The sequence below is a fragment of the Pseudophryne corroboree genome, chromosome 3, assembly GCF_028390025.1.
Source record: "Pseudophryne corroboree isolate aPseCor3 chromosome 3, aPseCor3.hap2, whole genome shotgun sequence".
Taxonomy (NCBI): Eukaryota; Metazoa; Chordata; class Amphibia; order Anura; family Myobatrachidae; genus Pseudophryne; species Pseudophryne corroboree.
In genome coordinates, this window is record NC_086446.1 from 269,972,338 (window position 1) to 269,994,123 (window position 21,786).

The following is a 21,786-nucleotide window of genomic DNA, read 5'->3' on the forward strand; positions in this document are numbered from 1 at the left end:
CCTGTTCGGCCGTAGCTCCTCCCCCTGGTGACGTTTCTCCTCCCCTAGTGATGTCAGAAGGTCCCTTCTCCGACTCCGATTTAGAACCAACCATAGGCTTAGGCTTAAGGCCCCTATACAACAGAGCTCCGTTTCCCAGATCTGATGTCATGGCAGCTATCGATGATTGGCGATCCGTTGGCATGGGGGAATCAGGAAAATTTAAACAGGTTAATGATCCCTGATATGCCGATCCCGAATGTTTTCAGTTGGAACCGGGAAAGCGTGATTTTCCCTGACCCGCCCGTTGGGGGATCAGGCAGCAATCTGCCGCTGGTGTATGGGGTCCAATGGTGTATGGGGTCCAATGGCCGATGGGGATTTGATGCTGCGTCTTCGGACACAGCACTTGGATCTATGATGCAGGCAGTAGGCGCCTTTTTTGCAGACTCCTCCTGCAGCATTAGCATTTTTTTTTCATCTCTGCTGCGTCCATCTCTGAATCACCACCACTGTGCATTGTGGCCCTCATTCTGAGTTGATCGCAGCAGCAAGAAAGTTAGCAATTGGGCAAAACCATGAGCACTGCAGGAGGGGTAGATATAACATGTGCAGAGAGAGTTAGATTTGGGTGGGGTGTGTTCAATCTGCAATCTAATTTGCAGTGTAAAAATAAAGCAGCCAGTATTTACCCTGCACAGAAATAAAATAACCCACCCAAATCTAACTCTCTCTGCATAAGATATATCTGCTTCCCCTGCAGTGCACATGGTTTTGCCCAATTGCTATCAAAAATCCTGCTGCGATCAACTTGGAATTACCCCCTGTATGCACAGGAGGAAATGTAATCACTTGCACATCTAATTGTGGTAGAGCCACATCGCTTCATTTGCTCCCATTACAACAGTTCCCATGCTATTCCCAGCATAGTTTTGAATTCAATTATTCCCACAGATTGCTATGCATGTGCAGTGTATAAGAAGAGTACAGATGTATACAGTTATCAATGCATGTGTATGGAGTGCAGTGTGTATATAGGGATCAGTGCATGTGTATGGAGTGTAGTGTGTATATAGGGATCAGTGCATGTATATGGAGTACAGTGTGTAAACAGGGATCAGTGCATGTATATGGAGTGCAGTGCATACACAAGATACATGTATATGGCGTATAGCATACAGGGATCAGTGCATGTATAGGAAGTGCAGTACGGATGTATATTTAGAGCAGTACGGATGATGTAATGGTTAGTATTACTGCCTCACAGCACTGAGGTCATGGGTTCAATTCCCACCATGGCCCCAACTGTGTGGAGTTTGTATATTCTCCCGTACTTGCATGGGTTTCCTCTGGGTAGTCCGGTTTCCTCCCACACTGCAAAAATATACTGGTAGGTTAATTGGATCTCAACAAAAATTAACCCTTGCGTGAATGTGTGTGCGTGTACATGTGGTAGGGAATAGTGGGGGCAGATGTATTAAACTGGAGACGGCATAAGGAAGTGATAAACCAGTGATATGTGCAAGGTGATAAAGGCACCAGCCAATCAGATCCTAACTGTTAATTTACATATTGGAGCTGATTGGCTGGTGCCTTTATCGCCTTGCACTTATCACTGGTTTATCACTTCCTTATGCCGTCTCCAGTTTAATACATCTGCCCCATAGATTGTAAGCGCCACTGGGGCAGGGACTGATGTGAATAGGCAAATATTCTCTGGAAAGCGCTGCGGAATATGTGTGCGCTATAAATAACTTGTAATAAATAAATAAGTGCAGTGCATACACAAGATACATGTATATGGAGTGCAGTGCATACACAAGGTACATGTATATGGCGTACTGTATACAGGGATCAATGCACGTATATGGAGTGCAGTGCATACACAAGGTACATGTTATGGTGTGCAGTGAGTGAATACATAGTGTACAGAGGGCAGCAGTCTCTCTATTGAGTTGAGTGCCTGCATTGTGTACACATAGAAGTGGGAGAGCTGGAACCCCGCCCTGCGTTGTGTACGGTGGCCTGGGTGGGACAGGCCGGCTTGTGACGTCACGCAGTCCCTGCCCAGCCGCAGCTGTCACACGGTTCCCGAACACCCGGATCCGGCCTGAGGTGCGACCCGGGGGATGGGAGGGAGAATGGAAGAACATGGTGGGGTGTGTAAAGGGCTGCGACCTGGGTGCACAGAGCAGGGACACGCAGGGCCTGGGGCAGCAGTGAGGGAACACGAAGCCCAGAGCTCATACTCAGTCATCATGTGTAGAGCACAGGCCGGGCTTGACTGGTGTGTGTACAATGACTGCATGCTCCCATCCTGTTGTTTTACCATTGTACGGAGTGTACCTGCTGCACTGCATGGGGAGGATTCATTGTAGGCATTTAAATCTCAATAATGCCTGTGTGTGTTATACTGACCCTACACATCCTATACCTGTGTTATATTGTCCCTACACATCATATACCTGTGTTATACTGTCCCTACACATCATATACCTGTTTGCGTTATACATGTGTTATACTGACCCTACACATCCTATACCTGTGGTGTGTGTGTGTTATACTGACCCTACACTTCCCATACCTGTGTGTGTGTTATACTTACCCTACACGTCCTATACCTGTGTTATACTGTCCCTACACATCATATACCTGTTTGCGTTATACATGTGTTATACTGACCCTACACATCCTATACCTGTGGTGTGTGTGTTATACTGACCCTACACTTCCCATACCTGTATGTATGTGTGTGTGTTATACTTGCCCTACACGTCCTATACCTGTGTTATACTTACCCTACACGTCCTATACCTGTGTTATACTGTCCCTACACATCATATACCTGTTTGCGTTATACTGACCCTACACATCCTGTACTTGTGTGTGCGTTCTACCGTCCCTACACATCCATACCTTTTGTGTGTTATACTGGTCCTACTAATAATGGTTTGTCATTCTAAATATGTATATGCCCACCCTACACATCTCAGTCCTGTGTGTTATGGCTTGATGGCGACCCTACACATTATGGGGTACATTTACTAGGCAGTGATAAGAGCAGAGAAGTGAGCCAGTGGAGAAGTTGCCCATGGCAACCAATCAGCACTGTAGTAACATATATAATTTGCATGCTATAAAATGATACAGAGCTGCTGATTGGTTGATGGGGAAATTTCTCCACTGGCTCACTTCTTCGTTCTTATCACTGCTTAGTAAATGTCCCCCTATATAACGGTATGCTGACTCACAATATTTTAATATATATTTTTATAGACCCTATACCATATGACCACACAGATCCTATAACTAAACTATTTATCATTCCATATACTCCCCCCCCCCCCCCCCCCCTCCCTCCACACACTTGTTCTAATTTTATCCTATTGTGAGCTTATAGAGTTGCTGTACCATTCTGTGTTGACCATTCTGATTATTAGAGAATGAAACTGTCCAGTGTGTACGCTGCAGGTGCTATGTGTGTCTGTAGAACATAGAGGTATGATTTTCTAGTGATTAATTAAATGCTTGTTGTATTTAGCAGTAATGACCCCTTTTAAATGGCAGAATATTTTCCTATTTAGCATTGTATAAAATAACCATTTCTTCCAGAACATTTACTAAGCTGTAGCTTTGGGGACAGGACAGAATGAAAAAGGGAAGTGTGTTAATTAATTTTGTATTTACTGCAGTGTATACAAAGAGTACAGTATTATTCTTTAAATTTATGTAAAATAGAAAACTATTTGCTTGAAACATTTTTTTTGGTATACTAGTACAGGGGTCCTTAAACTATTTTGCTCTGAGACCCCGTTTTACAATGAAAATTATTCCGGGACCCCAGCACGTTACCGCGGAATATCCGCCACATATGTGGTCAGCAGACTGCGCATGTACCGTAGCACTGAAGAGACACAAAACAGAAGTGAAAGCACCGCTAATGCGATCGTTTAATTTCTTACACATCCCAGGGACGAGTTCCTTTTGGAGCCCATGACATGCATGTGTTTTTTTAATACATTAATGCGAATGTTACGTTTATACCGACTGTTAAGGCTATGGAGGTGGCAGGGAGAGGCAGTAGGTGACTGGGGAGGAAGTGGGTGGCAGGGGCCAGGCGGTGACAGAGGCAGGGATGTGTAGTCAAGGAGCCTCCTCTGTCATACTCCCTGTCAAACTTCTGAGATTTGATATAAAAATAATTAGACTAATACAAAGAAGATATTTATAACATAAACATCTTCTTTGTTTATTGTAATCCTTTTTATAGCTAACACTCAGCAGCTTTGTGAAGATCCCTGGAGCTGCAGGGAGACGAGATGAGGCAGCAACAGCTCTGCCCCGGTTCTACAGTCAGACACTGCTTTTGCAGAGCTGGGGACGGGGCCACACCACGGGCTGTAAAGCTGCACAGAAAGGGAGCTAATAGAGGCATGCCTCGGAGTGTGGGGGTGTGCCTTCATTGATGGACACTTGGATGAGTCATGTGACCAGGAAGTGCACTCGGAGCTCAGTCAGCAGCAGCTAGAGAAGAGACATAGGGATGCATAGGATACTCAATGAACACTAGGTTAGTGTAGTAAGGGGAGAGTTACAATGAGTAGGGTGTGAGACAGGCTACTGGCATTCAGACGCATCCCTATATGTGCCTCCCCAGACATTGTTCCTAGAAGAGAGTCCTGCTGGCTCCTCTGAGTCTGACTGTGGTCTGCTGCTGATACTGGCTGCCTTTTTAGTCTGTAAGTAGCTTCTGCTGTGCACTGCGGTAGGGGCATTGCAGACAGTTCTACTCACTCGCATCACTGGCTGAGAGATCAGAGGAATCATCAGCAGCAGCATGGAGTCACGACCCACTTTGGGGTCACAACCCGCAGTTTGAGAACCGCTGTACTAGTATATACACTTGTATTTAAAGACCTAAAGCACATAAACATAACATTTCTAATGCTTTTTTCTCTTACGTCCTAGAGGATGCTGGGGACTCCGTAAGGATCATGGTGTATAGACGGGCTCCGCAGGAGACATGGGCACTCTAAAGACTTTAGATGGGTGTGCACTGGCTCCTCCCTCTATGCCCCTCCTCCAGACCTCAGTTAGATCCTGTGCCCAGAGGAGACTGGGTGCATTGCAGGGGAGCTCTACTGAGTTTCTCTGTAAAAGACTTTTGTTAGGTTTTTTATTTTCAGGGAGCACTGCTGGCAACAGGCTCCCTGCATCGTGGGACTGAGGGGAGAGAAGCGGACCTACTTAAATGATAGGCTCTGCTTCTTAGGCTACTGGACACCATTAGCTCCAGAGGGTCGGAACGCAGGTCTCACCCTCGCCGTTCGTCCCGGAGCCGCGCCGCCGTCCTCCTCACAGAGCCGGAAGATAGAAGCCGGGTGAGTATGAGAAGAAAGAAGACTTCAAAGGCGGCAAAAGACTTCGGATCTTCTATGAGGTAACGCGCAGCGGTAACGCTGCGCGCCATTGCTCCCAATACACACACACTGGCGGCACTGTATGGGTGCAGGGCGTAGGGAGGGCGCCCTGGGCAGCAATTATTAACCTTTTAGGGACACTGGCAGAGATATATACTGCGGAGGCAGTATATGGCAAAACCCCCCGCCAGTATAAAGATTTGAGCGGGATCGAAGCCTGCCGGTGAGGGGGCGGAGCTTGATCCCTCAGCACTAACCAGCGCCATTTTCTCCACAGCACGCTGCAGAGAAGCTGGCTCCCCGGACTCTCCCCTGCTGAACACATACTAAGGGCAAAAAAGAGGGGGGGTGCACATTTATTTGGCGCAGTGAGTATATTTATAAAAGTGCTGTACTGACTGGGATTTTATTCCAGTATCCGGTGGCGCTGGGTGTGTTCTGGCATACTCTCTCTCTGTCTCTCCAAAGGGCCTTATTGGGGGACTGTCTCTCTCTCTCTCTCTCTCTCTCTCTCTCTCTCTCTCTCTATGTATATATATATATCCCTGAGTGTGTGGGGGTGTCGGTACGTGTGTGTCGGCATGTCTGAAGCGGAAGGCTCATCTAAGGAGGAGGTGGAGCAGATGATTGTGGTGTCTCCGTCGGCAACGCGACACCTGATTGGCTGGATATGTGGAATGTTTTAAATGCAAATGTGTCTTTATTACATAAGAGAATGGACAAAGCAGAGTCCAGAGAAAAGTCAGGGAGTCAAGCCATGGCTTTGGCTGTATCACAGGGCCCTCCAGGGTCTCAGAAACGTCCCCTGTCCCAAGTAGCAGACACTGATACCGACACGGATTCTGACTCCAGTGTAGACTACGATGATGCGAGGTTACACCCAAGGGTGGCCAAAAGTATTCATTATATGATTATTGCAAAAAAAGATGTTTTACATATCACAGATGACCCCTCTGTCCCTGAAACGAGGGTATGCATGTTTAAGGAAAAGAAACCTGAGGTAACCTTCCCCCCATCTCATGAGCTGAACGCGTTATTTGAAAAGGCTTGGGAAACTCTAGACAAGAAACTGCAGGTTCCCAAGAGAATTCTTATGGCGTATCCTTTCCCTGCACTGGACAGGTTACGGTGGGAATCCTCGCCCAAGGTGGACAAGGCTTTAACGCTCTTGTCCAAAAAGGTGGCGCTACCATCTCCAGATACGGCAGCCCTCAAGGATCCTGCTGATCGCAGACAGGAAACTACCCTAAAATCAATTTATGCACATACGGGTGCCTTGCTCAGACCGGCAATAGCGTCGGCTTAGGTTTGTAGCGCTGTTGCAGCTTGGGCAGATACCTTGTCATCTGACATTGATACCCTAGATAGGAATAGCATTTTATTGACCTTGGGTCATATTAAAGACGCAGTCTTATATATGAGAGACGCTTCCAGAGACGTTAGGTTCAAAAGCTAACGCCATGGCGATTTCTGCTAGGCGAGCCCTGTGGACACGTCAATGGACGGGTGATGCCGACTCAAAGAGACATATGGAAGTTTTGCCTTACAAGGGTGAGGTTTTATTTGGGGAAGGTCTCGCGGACCTGGTTTCCACAGCTACCGTGGGTAAATCTACCTTTCTCTATCGTCCTAGTGGATGCTGGGGTTCCTGAAAGGACCATGGGGGAATAGCGGCTCCGCAGGAGACAGGGCACAAAAAGTAAAGCTTTAGGATCAGGTGGTGTGCACTGGCTCCTCCCCCTATGACCCTCCTCCAAGCCAGTTAGATTTTGTGCCCGGCCGAGAAGGGTGCAATTCTAGGTGGCTCTCATAAAGAGCTGCTTAGAGAGTTTAGCTTAGGTTTTTTATTTTACAGTGATTCCTGCTGGCAACAGGATCACTGCAACGAGGGACAGAGGGGAGAAGAAGTGAACTCACCTGCGTGCAGGATGGATTGGCTTCTTGGCTACTGGACATGAAGCTCCAGAGGGACGATCACAGGTACAGCCTGGATGGTCACCGGAGCCACGCCGCCGGCCCCCTCACAGATGCTGAAGCAAGAAGAGGTCCAGAATCGGCGGCTGAAGACTCCTGCAGTCTTCTTAAGGTAGCGCACAGCACTGCAGCTGTGCGCCATTTTCCTCTCAGCACACTTCACACGGCAGTCACTGAGGGTGCAGGGCGCTGGGGGGGGGCGCCCTGGGAGGCAAATGAAAACCTTTAAAAAGGCTAAAAATACCTCACATATAGCCCCAGAGGCTATATGGAGATATTTACCCCTGCCTAAATGTACTAAATAGCGGGAGACGAGCCCGCCGGAAAAGGGGCGGGGCCTATCTCCTCAGCACACGGCGCCATTTTCTGTCACAGCTCCGCTGGTCAGGAAGGCTCCCAGGTCTCTCCCCTGCACTGCACTACAGAAACAGGGTATAACAGAGAGGGGGGGCAAAATAAATGGCTATATATATATTAATATAAAAGCAGCTATAAGGGAGCACTTAATCATAAGGCTATCCCTGTCATATATAGCGCTTTTTGGTGTGTGCTGGCAGACTCTCCCTCTGTCTCCCCAAAGGGCTAGTGGGTCCTGTCTTCGTATAGAGCATTCCCTGTGTGTCTGCTGTGTGTCGGTACGTGTGTGTCGACATGTATGAGGACGATATTGGCGTGGAGGCGGAGCAATTGCCTGTAATGGTGATGTCACTCTCTAGGGAGTCGACACCGGAATGGATGGCTTATTTAGGAAATTACGTGATAATGTCAACACGCTGCAAAGTCGGTTGACGACATGAGACGGCCGACAAACAATTAGTACGGTCCAGACGTCTCAAAAACACCGTCAAGGGTTTTTAAAACGCCCGTTTACTTTAGTCGGTCGACACAGACACAGACAGGGACACTGAATCCAGTGTCGACGGTGAATAAACAAACGTATTCCTTATTAGGGCCACACGTTAAAGGCAATGAAGGAGGTGTTACGTATTTCTGATACTACAAGTACCACAAAAGAGGGTATTATGTGGGATGTGAAAAAACTACCATAGTTTTTCCTGAATCAGATAAATTAAATAAAGTGTGTGATGATGCGTGGGTTCCCCCCGATAGAAAATTATGGGCGGTATACCCTTTCCCGCCAGAAGTTAGGGCGCGTTGGGAAACACCCCTTAAGGTGGATAAGGCGCTCACACGCTTATCAAAACAAGTGGCGGTACCGTCTATAGATAGGGCCGTCCTCAAGGACCAGCTGACAAGGCTGGAAAATATAATAAAAAGTATATACACACATACTGGTGTTATACTGCGGCCAGCGATCGCCTCAGCCTGGATGTGCAGAGCTAGGGTGGCTTGGTCGGATTCCCTGACTAAAAATATTGATACCCTTGACAGGGACAGTATTTTATTGACTATAGAGCATTTCTATATATGCGAGATGCACAGAGGGATATTTGCACTCTGGCATCATGAATAAACGCGATGTCCATAACTGCCAGAAGATGTTATGGACACGACAGTGGTCAGGTGATGCAGATTCCAAACGGCACAGTATGGCCGTATAAAGGAAGAGGACTTGTTTGGGGTCGGTCCATCGGACCTGGTGGTCACGGCAACTGCTGGAAAATCCACCGTTTTTTACCCTAAGTCACATCTCTGCAGAAAAAGACACCGTCTTTTCAGCCTCAGTCCTCTCGTCCCTATAAGATCATATCTGCCCAGGGATAGAGGAAAGGGAAGAAGACTGCAGCAGGCAGCCCATTCCCAGGAACAGAAGCGTTCCACCGCGTCTGACAAGTTCTCAGCATGGCGCTGAGACCGTACAGGACCCCTGGATCCTACAAGTAGTATCCCGGGGGTACAGATGGGAATGTCGAGACGTTTCCCCTTCGCAGGCTCCTGAAGTCTGCTTTACCAAGTCTCCCTCCGACAAGGAGGTAGTATGGGAAAAAATTCACAAGCTGTATTCCCAGCAGGTGATAATTAAATTACCCCTCCTACTACAGAAAAGGGGTATTATTCCACACTATATTGTGGTACTGAAGCCAGAAGGCTAGGTGAGACTTATTCTAAAAAATTTTTTTTGAACACTTACAAAGGTTCAAATTAAGATGAAGTCACTCAGAGCAGTGATAACGAACCAGGAAGAAGGGGACTATATAGTGTCCCGGGACATCAGGGATGCTTACCTCTATGTCCCAAATTTGCCCTTCTCACTAAGGGTACCTCAGGTTCGTGGTGCAGAACTGTCACTATCAGTTTCAGACGCTGCCGTTTGGATTGTCCACGGCACCCCGGGGTCTTTACCAAGGTAATGGCCGAAATGATGATTCTTCTTCGAAGAAAAGGCGTCTTAATTATCCCTTACTTGGACGATCTCCTGATAGGGGCATAGTCCAGGGAACAGTTGGAGGTCGGAGTAGCACTATCTCGGATACTGCTACAATCAGCACGGGTGGATTCTAAATATTCCAAAATCGCAGCTGATCCCGACGACACGTCTGCTGTGCCTAGGGATGATTCTGGACACAGTCCAGAAAAAGGTGTTTCTCCCGGAAGAGAAAGCCAGGGAGTTATCCGAGCAAGTCAGGAACCGCCTAAAAACAGTGCATCATTGCACAAGGGTCCTGGTAAAAATGGTGGCTTCCTACGAAGCAATTCCATTCGGCAGATTTCACGTAAGAACTTTTCAGTGGGATCTGCTGGACAAATGGTCCGGATCGCATCTTCAGATGCATCAGCGGATAACCCAATATCCAAGGACAAGGGTGTCTCTCCTGTGGTGGTTATAGAGTGCTCATCTTCTAGAGGGCCGCAGATTCGGCATTCAGGATTGGATGCTGGTAACCACGGAGCCCAGCCTGAGAGGCTGGGGAGCAGTCACACAAGGGAAAAATTTCCAGGGAGTGTGATCAAGTATGGAGACTTTTCTCCACATAAATATACTGGAGCTAAGGGTAAATTTATAATGCTCTAAGCTTAGCAAGACCTCTGCTTCAAGGTCAGCCGGTATTGATCCAGTGGGAAAAACATCACGGCAGTCGCCCACGTAAACAGACAGGGCGACACAAGAAGCAGGAGGGCAATGGCAGAAACTGCAAGGACTTTTCGCTGGGCGGAAAATCATGTGATAACACTGTCAGCAGTTTTTCATCCCGGGAATGGAAACTGGGAAGCAGACTTCCTCAGCACGACCTCCACCCGGGAGAGTGGAAACTTCATTGAGAAGTTTTTTCCACATGATTGTAAACCGTTGGGAAATACCAAAGGTGGACATGATGGCGTCCCGTCTGAACAAAAAACGGGACAGGTATTGCGCCAGGTCAAGAGACTCTCAGGCAATAGATGTGGACGTTCTGGTAACACCGTGGGTGTACCAGTCGGTGTATGTGTTCCCTCCTCTGCTTCTCATACCTAAGGTGCTGAGAATTATAAGACGTAGAGGAGTAAGAACTATACTCATGGCTCCGGATTGGCCAAGAAGGACTTGGTACCCGGAACTTCAAGAGATGCTTACAGAGGTCTTATGGCCTCTGCCGCTAAGAAGGGACTTGCTTCAGCAAGTACCATGTCTGTTCCAAGACTTACCGCAGCTGCGTTTGTCGGCATGGCGATGGAAAGCCAGATCCTAAGGGAAAAAAGGCATTCCGGAAGAGGTCATTCCTACCCTGGTCAAAGCCAGAAAGGAGGTGACTGCACAACATTATCACCACGTGTGGCGAAAATATGTTGCGTGGTGTGAGGCCAGGAAGGCCCCACAAAGAAATTTCAACTCGGTCGTTTCCTGCATTTCCTGCAAACAGGAGTGTCTATGGGCCTCAAATTGGGGTCCATTAAGGTTCAAATTCGGCCCTGTAAATTTTCTTCCAGAAAGAATTGGCTTCAGTTCCTGAAGTCCAGAAGTTTGTCAAGGGAGTATTGCATATACAAACCCCTTTTTTTTTTGTGCCTCCAGTGGCACTGTGGGATCTCAACGTAGTTCTGGGATTCCTCAAATCACATTGGTTTAAAACCAGTCAAATATGTGGATTTGAAGCATCTCACATAAAAAGTGACCATGCTCTTGGCCCTGGCCTGGACCAGGCGAGTGTCAAATTGGTGGTTTTTTCTCAAAAAAGCCCATATCTGTTTGTCCATTCGGACAGGGCAGAGCTGCGGACTCGTCCCCAGTTCTCTCCCTAAGGTGGTGTCAGTGTTTCACCTGAACCAGCTTATTGTGGTGCCTTGCACCTACTAGGGACTTGGAGGACTCCAAGTTGCTAGAAGTTGTCAGGGCCCTGAAAATATGTTCCAGGACAGCTGGAGTCAGAAAATCTGACTCGCTGTTTATACTGTATGCACCCAACAAGTTGGGTGCGCCTGCTTCTAAGCAGTCGATTGCTCGTTGGATTTGTAACACAATTCAACTTGCACATTCTGAGGCAGGCCTGCCACAGTCTAAATCGGTTAAGGCCCATTCCACAAGGAAGGTGGGCTCATCTTGGGCGGCTGCCCGAGAGGTCTCGGCATTACAACTCTGCCGAGCAGATACGTGGTCAGGGGAGAACACGTTTGTAAAATTCTACAAATTTGATATCCTGGCAAAAGAGGACCTGGAGTTCTCTCATTCGGTGCTGCAGAGTCTTCCGCACTCTCCCGCCCGTTTGGGAGCTTTGGTATAATCCCCATGGTCCTTTCAGGAACCCCAGCATCCACTAGGACGATAGAGAAAATAAGAATTTACTTACCGATAATTCTATTTCTCGGAGTCCGTAGTGGATGCTGGGCGCCCATCCCAAGTGCGGATTATCTGCAATACTTGTACATAGTTACAAAAATCGGGTTATTATTGTTGTGAGCCATCTTTTCAGAGGCTCCGCTGTTATCATACTGTTAACTGGGTTTAGATCACAAGTTGTACGGTGTGATTGGTGTGGCTGGTATGAGTCTTACCCGGGATTCAAAATTCCTCCCTTATTGTGTACGCTCGTCCGGGCACAGTACCTAACTGGCTTGGAGGAGGGTCATAGGGGGAGGAGCCAGTGCACACCACCTGATCCTAAAGCTTTACTTTTTGTGCCCTGTCTCCTGCGGAGCCGCTATTCCCCCATGGTCCTTTCAGGAACCCCAGCATCCACTACGGACTCCGAGAAATAGAATTATCGGTAAGTAAATTCTTATTTTTTACCTTATGTTCCCCCACAGCAATAGAAAACACTGCAATATCAGATGCAGTCCTTTCGGTCGCATAAGTCCAGAAGAGGTCGGGGCTCTTCCTTTCTCGCCAGAGGTAAGGGTAGAGGGAAAAGAATGCCTGCTACGGCTAGTTCCCATGAGCAGAAGTCCTCCCCGGCTTCTACTAAATCCACCGCATGACGCTGGGGCTCCACTGAGGGAGTCCGCGCCGGTGGGGGCACGTCTTCGACTCTTCAGCCAGGTCTGGGTTCAGTCAGACGTGGATCCTTGGGCGATGGAAATTGTATCCCAAGGCTACAAGCTGGAATTCGAAGACGTGCCTCCTCGCCGATTTTTCAAATCGGCTTTACCAGCTTCTTCCCCAGAAAGGGAGATAGTTTTAGCTGCAATTCAAAAACTTTGTCAACAACAAGTGATTGTCAAGGTGCCCCTAGTTCAACAGGGGAATGGGTACTATTCAACCCTGTTTGTGGTCCCGAAACCGGATGGCTCGGTCAGACCCATTCTAAATCTAAAATCCCTAAACCTGTACTTGAAAAAGTTCAAATTCAAGATGGAATCGCTCCGGGCAGTTATCTCCAGCCTGGAGGGGGGGCGGGGGGGGGAGGATTTTATTGTGTCACTAGACATAAAGGATGCATACCTTCATGTCCCCATATATCCCCCTCATCAGGCATACCTGAGATTCGCTGTACAGGACTGTCATTACCAGTTTCAGACGTTGCCGTTTGGGCTTTCCACGGCCCCGAGGATTTTTACCAAGGTAATGGCGGAAATGATGGTGCTCCTGCGCAAGCAGGGAGTCACAATTATCTCGTACTTGGACGATCTCCTGATAAAAGCTAGAATGAGAGATCAATTGCAGGAAAGCGTGTCACTCTCCCTGAGAGTTCTGCAGCAGCATGGTTGGATTCTAAATCTACCGAAGACACAGTTGATTCCAACGACTCTGCTATCTTTCTTAGGCATGATTCTGGACACGGAACAAAAGAGGGTTTTTCTCCCGATGGAAAAAGCCCAGGAACTCCAGAACATGGTCAGAGACCTGTTAAAACCGAAAAAAGTGTCAGTCCATCAATGCACTCGAGTACTGGGAAAAATGGTGGCGACCTACGAGGCCATCCCCTTCAGCAGGTTTCATGCAAGGACGTTTCAGTGGGACCTTCTGGACAAGTGGTCGGGGTCCCATCTACAGATACATCAGAAAATAAGCCTGTCCCCCAGGGCCAGGGTGTCTCTCCTGTGGTGGCTACAGAGTGCTCACCTTCTCGAAGGTCGCAGGTTCGGCATTCAAGACTGGGTTCTGGTGACCACAGACGCGAGCCTCCAAGGATGGGGAGCAGTCACACAAGGAAGAAATTTTCAGGGACTATGGTCAAGCCAGGAGGCTTGTCTACACATCAACGTACTGGAATTGAGGGCCATATACAACAGCCTACGACAAGCAAAGACTCTTCTTCGCGACCTACCGGTTCTGATTCAATCAGACAACGTCACGGCTGTGGCTCATGTAAACCGCCAAGGCGGGACAAGGAGCAGAGTGGCAATGGCGGAAGCCACCAGGATTCTTCGCTGGGCGGAAAATCACGCAAGCGTTCTGTCAGCAGTCTTCATTCCGGGAGTGGACAACTGGGAAGCAGACTTCCTCAGCAGACACGATCTCCATCCAGGAGAGTGGGGACTTCATCAAGAAGTTTTTGCAGAGATAACAAGTCAGTGGGGACTTCCACAAATAGACATGATGGCGTCACGCCTCAACAAGAAGCTTCGGAGGTATTGTGCCAGGCCAAGGGACCCTCAGGCAGTAGCGGTGGACGCCCTGGTGACACCATGGATGTTTCAGTCGGTCTATGTGTTCCCTCCTTTTCCGCTCATCTCAAAAATATTGAGAATCATAAGACGAAAAAGAGTGCAGACAATTCTCATTGTTCCGGATTGGCCTGGAAGGGCCTGGTATTCAGATCTTCAGGAAATGCTCACAGAAGTTCCGTGGCCTCTTCCTCTCAGGGAAGACCTATTGCAGCAGGGACCCTGCGTGTTCCAAGACTTACGGCGGTTACGTTTGACGGCATGGCGGTTGAACACAAATTCCTAGCGGGAAAAGGTATTCCGGAGGAAGTCAACCCTACTCTGATTAAGGCTAGGAAGGAGGTGACGGCGAAACATTATCACCGCATCTGGAGGAAGTATGTATCTTGGTGTGAAGCCAAGAATGCTCCTACTGAAGATTTCCATCTGGGCCGTTTTCTCCACTTTCTACAGACAGGAGTGGATATGGGCCTAAAGTTAGGCTCCAATAAGGTACAGATTTCGGCCCTATCAATTTTCTTTCAGAAGGAATTGGCTTCTCTCCCAGAAGTCCAGACTTTTGTAAAGGGAGTGCTGCACATCCAGCCTCCGTTTGTGCCCCCAGTGGCACCATGGGACCTTAACGTGGTGTTACATTTCCTAAAATCTCACTGGTTTGAGCCTCTTCAAACGGTGGATTTAAAATTTCTCACTTGGAGGGTGGTCATGTTGTTGGCCTTGGCATCTGCACGGCGGGTGTCTGAATTGGCGGCTTTGTCTCACAAGAGCCCCTATCTGATTTTCCATGTGGATAGAGCAGAATTAAGGACTCGTCCTCAATTTTTGCCTAAGGTGGTTTTATCTTTTCATATGAACCAACCTATCGTGGTGCCTGTGGCTATGGGTGACTTGGAGGATTCCAAGTCCCTTGATGTAGTCGGGGCCTTAAAGATTTATGTAGCCAGGACGGCTCGGGTTAGGAAAACAGAGGCACTGTTTGTCCTGTATGCAGCCAACAAGCTTGGTGCTCCTGCTTCTAAGCAGACTATTGCTCGCTGGATCTGTAATACGATTCAGCAGGCTCATTCTACGGCTGGATTGTCGTTACCAAATTCGGTAAAGGCCCATTCCACTAGGAAGGTGGGCTCTTCTTGGGCGGCTGCCCGAGGCGTCTCGGCATTACAGCTTTGCCGAGCGGCGACTTGGTCGGGTTCAAACACTTTTGCTAAATTCTACAAGTTTGATACCTTGGCTGAGGAGGACCTTATGTTTGCTCAATCGGTGCTGCAGAGTCATCCGCACTCTCCCGCCCGGTCTGGAGCTTTGGTATAATCCCCATGGTCCTTACGGTAAATCTTTTTCTCCTAGTCCGTACAGGATGCTGGGCGCCCGTCCCAGTGCAGACAAAATTCTGCAAGACTTGTATATAGTTATTGCTTACATAAGGGTTATGTTACAGTTTTGATCAGTCTCGGGCTGATGCTGTTTTGTTTCATACTGTTAACTGGTTCGTATGTTCCGAGTTGTACGGTGTGGATTGGTGTGGGCTGGTATGTATCTTGCCCTTAGATTAACAAAAATCCTTTCCTCGTACTGTCCGTCTCCTCTTGGCACAGTTCTCTAACTGAGGTCTGGAGGAGGGGCATAGAGGGAGGAGCCAGTGCACACCCATCTAAAGTCTTTAGAGTGCCCATGTCTCCTGCGGAGCCCGTCTATACCCCATGGTCCTTACGGAGTCCCCAGCATCCTCTACGGACTAGGAGAAAAAGATTTACCGGTAGGTTTAAAATCTTATTGTTTCTTTTAAATAAGTTTATTTACAATAATAATTTTCATTATTGAGTTCCTCTGTGACCCCAAAAATGGCAACTGGAAAACTCCCCGAGACCAATCTCCCCCATAATATCCTCTCCTACTTTTATGCAAAGATGCTTGTAAGAAAGGCATCAAATCCATGTTCTATTCTTTTATACTGAGAATTTGCCATTCTTATGGCCACTGCATATGGAGTTCCGCAGCTTAATCATCCTTACAGTAATATTATCCTTACAGTAATACAGTAAAAAAAACACAATGTTCAGTGCTGAAATACCTTTACTTTGCATCCACAGCAGAGGCCCTTGCTCTCTGTCTTCCTCTTACTATGAAAAGTTTAGAAAGCTTTATATGTATGTTTGTGACCAGATAGGCTTAACTATCTACCACTCAGCACCTGTCAGGTTCACTTTTACTGAGTGACCAGAGATGACTTGCTTCCCGACCTGTGGGTATAGGGATTCCCTTTCCTTCAGTAGCTGTCGATTACAGACTCCTGTAGCAGTAGAGTGACATAGATGCTGGGTTAGGTTTGCTTGTAGAATACAGTGCTCTTAAGGAAAAAAACAGGAACTATGTAATCCTCCCTTTTGCTCCCCCGCTCCTTCCTTAGTTCTTTTTCCATTCCCTGCATAGCTGTTGCCATGCAGTCAATATGATGCTGCTTACATGTTCCTGCTTCAGATCTCTCAATGCTTCAGCCTGCAGATTGACTTCAGCTTGCGCCAGCAGCGTGGCTATCCATCACATTGACAAGTACTGTCTCCTGCTTTCCCATGACTACTTAAGACAATTAGTGCCCCTTTTTGAACTGCAGGTATCCTTCAACAATTCCATATGGCAACACTAGAGTCTGAAATCCTTCAGTCGATGCCTGAGCCAATATGGTCCCCTTCTAGTGCACAGTTTTTGGACCAACTTTCCAATCTACTTATTTTGGAGTAACTGGGCCCAAGTACCTCAATGTCTCCAATCTAGAATCTGTCTGGGCTAATACACTAATCCTTTCCAGGGACTAAATGAGTTGCTGGAGGTGTGGGACTTCGTGCGAGTCTGCCTGTTTTTTTTTTTTTTGTTTGGTTTTTTTAAAAGCAGCAGTCATTTACAAGGCAAAATCGGTTGGTTTTCAAGGCAAAGCCATTTACAAGGCAAAACCAGGTTGGTTTTTCATTGTAAATGATTGCTGCTTTAAAGAAACGGGCAGACTCGCATACAGTCCTGCACCTACAGCAACTCGGAGGCTATTACATTTAGCCCCAGGCCTTTTGAGGAAAGTCACAGCCTTCCCTATGTGTTTGGCTCATGGGGAATGTATTGGCTGTGTCAATGATATATACTTATTCACATGATGAGCAGGTGAAGCTTAGGAAGACGAGGATAGTTTGACAATTTGATGTGTATCCAAATCTGATGAGTCCTTTCCTGCGACTGGCTATGTATGCTTATCAGGGTGGTGCTCTTGTCCCTGACATATTAGTGCTCACAGAACCTGCTTATCCATTGCGCTTCCTCTTGAATGAGGGGCAGTGGGTGGATCCAGACACTTTTGTGCCTTGTGGAGCTTTGTATCCCCTTTGGAGCCTGTTTCTTAAGGGGGGTACTGACGGGAGAGATGTGTGCTGAGTGATCTTAACACAGTCCGCTCAGCACACATCTTTTCCCCCGCTCAGCACAGCGCGATGTGCTAAGCGAGGGGGGGCAACGACGGGGTGCCGGCCACTTCACACAGCGCTGAAGTGAGCGACCCGCTAAATTGATGGGCCCTACACACTTGCAGATAAAACAGAACGATAATGAACGAGAACTCGTTCATATCGTTCTGTGTGTAGGCACCAATGATTAACGATGCGCAGCCCCGCGCACATTAATCGTTGGTGCCCCATCGCTTATGCATGCAGGCCAATATGGACGAGATTGTCCATATTAGCGTGCAGTGCTAACTTCACTTCCCCCGTCACCTCCCCATCCTGCCGCCGGGTCGCCCGTCGGCCGTATCCACCGTCGGGCAGCTCAGCGGCGGATCGGTATGTGTAGGGCCCATGAGCCTGCATGCAGGCTCAATCTAGCACCGGTGATAGCGATACGCGGGGCCGCGCATCGCTATCACTGGGGGGTATACACACGGCAGATCCCTGCTTAAAATCTAAGCAATCTAGTCAGATTGCTTAAATTTTAAACATGGATCTCTCCGTGTGTACCCCCTTTTAGGGAGATTTAGATTGTGGGCATTTTCACCAGCAATGAAAAGTGGCTGTCTAGGAACAAAAACATTTCTTTGATGCCTTGGACAAGAGTTAGACAGTCTTCTAAAGAGACCATTTTAAAGGCTCTGATTCTGCGCTAAGGCAGCTTATCTGGGCAGCTGGAACTTTTTCAAAAGCTGATACAGCTTGCTCTAATATCTTGCAACTGACCTGTCCCTGATCATCAGAGGGGTGTAGTTTTTGCTCCTTGTTTCCAAGCAGGACAGTATCTTCCAACTTGTTTTGGATCTGAAGCCCTGTTTATAAATTGTTTTGGAAAGAGTAATTGTAGACCAAGTTGCTTTAGTTCGTATAACAGTCAGTGAGGGCAGTATATTGGATTTCTGTATCCATATCCTTATTTCTCTGACGTCCTAAGTGGATGCTGGGGACTCCGTCAGGACCATGGGGATTAGCGGCTCCGCAGGAGACAGGGCACAAAAGTAAAAGCTTTAGGATCAGGTGGTGTGCACTGGCTCCTTACCCCTATGACCCTCCTCCAAGCCTCAGTTAGATTTTTGTGCCCGGCCGAGAAGGGTGCAATCTAGGTGGCTCTCCTAAAGAGCTGCTTAGAGTAAAAGTTTGTTAGGTTTTTTATTTTCAGTGAGTCCTGCTGGCAACAGGCTCACTGCTACGAGGGACTTAGGGGAGAGAAGTGAACTCACCTGCGTGCAGGATGGATTGGCTTCTTAGGCTACTGGACACCATTAGCTCCAGAGGGAGTCGGAACACAGGTCTCACCCTGGGGTTCGTCCCGGAGCCGCGCCACCGACCCCCCTTGCAGATGCCGAAAAGTGAAGGTCCAGAAACGGCGGCAGAAGACTCTTCAGTCTTCATAAGGTAGCGCACAGCACTGCAGCTGTGCGCGATTGTTGTCAGCACACTTCATAGCAGCGGTCACTGAGGGTGCAGGGCGCTGGGGGGGGGCGCCCTGGGCAGCAATGATAGTACCTTATTCTGGATAAAAATACATCACATATAGCCCCTGGGGGCTATATGGATGTATTTAACCCCTGCCAGGTCTCAGAAAAACGGGAGAAGAAGCCCGCCGAAAAGGGGGCGGGGCCTATTCTCCTCAGCACACAGCGCCATTTTCCCTCACAGAAATGCTGGTGGGAAGGCTCCCAGGCTCTCCCCTGCACTGCACTACAGAAACAGGGTTAAAACAGAGAGGGGGGGGCACTTATTTGGCGATATGTATATATATATTAAAATGCTATAAGGGAAAAACACTTATATAAAGGTTGTCCCTGTATAATTATAGCGTTTTTGGTGTGTGCTGGCAAACTCTCCCTCTGTCTCCCCAAAGGGCTAGTGGGGTCCTGTCCTCTATCAGAGCATTCCCTGTGTGTGTGCTGTGTGTCGGTACGTGTGTGTCGACATGTATGAGGACGATGTTGGTGAGGAGGCGGAGCAATTGCCTGAAATGGTGATGTCACTCTCTAGGGAGTCGACACCGGAATGGATGGCTTATTTAAGGAATTACGTGATAATGTCAACACGCTGCAAGGTCGGTTGACGACATGAGACGGCCGGCAAACAAATTAGTACCTGTCCAGGCGTCTCAAACACCGTCAGGGGCTGTAAAACGCTCATTTACCTCAGTCGGTCGACACAGACACGGACACTGACTCCAGTGTCGACGGTGAAGAAACAAACGTATTTTCCTTTAGGGCCACACGTTACATGTTAAGGGCAATGAAGGAGGTGTTACATATTTCTGATACTACAAGTACCACAAGAAGGGTATTATGTGGGGTGTGAAAAAACTACCTGTAGTTTTTCCTGAATCAGATAAATTAAATGAAGTGTGTGATGATGCATGGGTTTCCCCCGATAGAAAATTATTGGCGGTATACCCTTTCCCGCCAGAAGTTAGGGCGCGTTGGGAAACACCCTTTAGGGTGGATAAGGCGCTCACACGCTTATCAAAACAAGTGGCGGTACCGTCTCCAGATAGGGCCGCCCTCAAGGAGCCAGCTGAGAGGCTGGAAAATATCCTAAAAAGGTATATACACACATACTGGTGTTATACTGCGACCAGCGATCGCCTCAGCCTGGATGTGCAGCGCTGGGGTGGCTTGGTCGGATTCCCTGACTGAAAATATTGATACCCTTGACAGGGACAGTATTTTATTGACTATAGAGCATTTAAAGGATGCATTTCTATATATGCGAGATGCACAGAGGGATATTTGCACTCTGGCATCAAGAGTAAGTGCGATGTCCATATCTGCCAGAAGATGTATATGGACACGACAGTGGTCAGGTGATGCAGATTCCAAACGGCACATGGAAGTATTGCCGTATAAAGGGGAGGAGTTATTTGGGGTCGGTCCATCGGACCTGGTGGCCTCGGCAACAGCTGGAAAATCCACCTTTTTTACCCCAAATCACATCTCAGCAGAAAAAGACACCGTCTTTTCAGCCTCAGTCCTTTCGTCCCCATAAGGGCAAGCGGGCAAAAGGCCAGTCGTATCTGCCCAGGGATAGAGGAAAGGGAAGAAGACTGCAGCAGGCAGCCCATTCCCAGGAACAGAAGCCCTCCACAGCTTCTGCCAAGTCCTCAGCATGACGCTGGGGCCGTACAAGCGGACTCAAGTGCGGTGGGGGGTCGTCTCAAGAGTTTCAGCACGTAGTGGGCTCACTCGCAAGTGGACCCCTGGATCCTACAAGTAGTATCCCAGGGGTACAGACTGGAGATTCGAGACGTCTCCCCCTCGCAGGCTCCTGATGTCTGCTTTACCAACGTCTTCCTCCGACAGGGAGGCAGTATTGGAAACAATTCACAAGCTGTATTCCCAGCAGGTGATAATCAAAGTACCCCTCCTACAACAAGGAAAGGGGTATTATTCCACACTATATTGTGGTACTGAAGCCAGACGGCTCGGTGAGACCTATTCTAAATGGGAAATCTTTGAACACTTACATACAAAGGTTCAAATCAAGATGGAGTCACTCAGAGCAGTGATAGCGAACCAGGAAGAAGGGGACTATATGGTGTCCCTGGACATCAAGGATGCTTACCTCCATGTCCCAAATTGCCCTTCTCACCAAGGGTACCTCAGGTTCGTGGTACGGAACTGTCACTATCAGTTTCAGACGCTGCCGTTTGGATGGTCCACGGCACCCCGGGTCTTTACCAAAGTAATGGCCGAAATGATGATTCTTCTTCAAAGAAAAGGCGTCTTAATTATCCCTTACTTGGACGATCTCCTGATAAGGGCAAGGTCCAGAGAACAGTTGGAAGTCGGAGTAGCACTATCTCAAGTAGTTCTACGACAGCACGGGTGGATTCTAAATATCCAAAATCGCAGCCGTTTCCGACGACACGTCTGCTGTTCCTAGGGATGGTTCTGGACACAGTCCAGAAAAAGGTGTTTCTCCCGGAGGAG

At 48.1% G+C, this 21,786-nt stretch overlaps 1 protein-coding gene across 2 annotated transcripts in view; it reads left to right on the top strand.

The window, feature by feature from the left end:
• The first annotated feature begins 2,011 nt into the window (after window positions 1–2,011).
• NOL4L (nucleolar protein 4 like) overlaps window positions 2,012–21,786 on the top strand; it is a 119,033-nt gene continuing 99,258 nt past the window's right edge. The window contains exon 1 of one of the 2 annotated variants that reach the window (XM_063959067.1): window positions 2,012–2,094. The gene's annotated coding sequence lies outside the window, so the exon portion shown is untranslated. Of the gene's footprint in view, window positions 2,095–2,163; window positions 2,267–21,786 lie in introns of those variants that run through there. The other variant, XM_063959065.1, reaches the window with a different exon arrangement.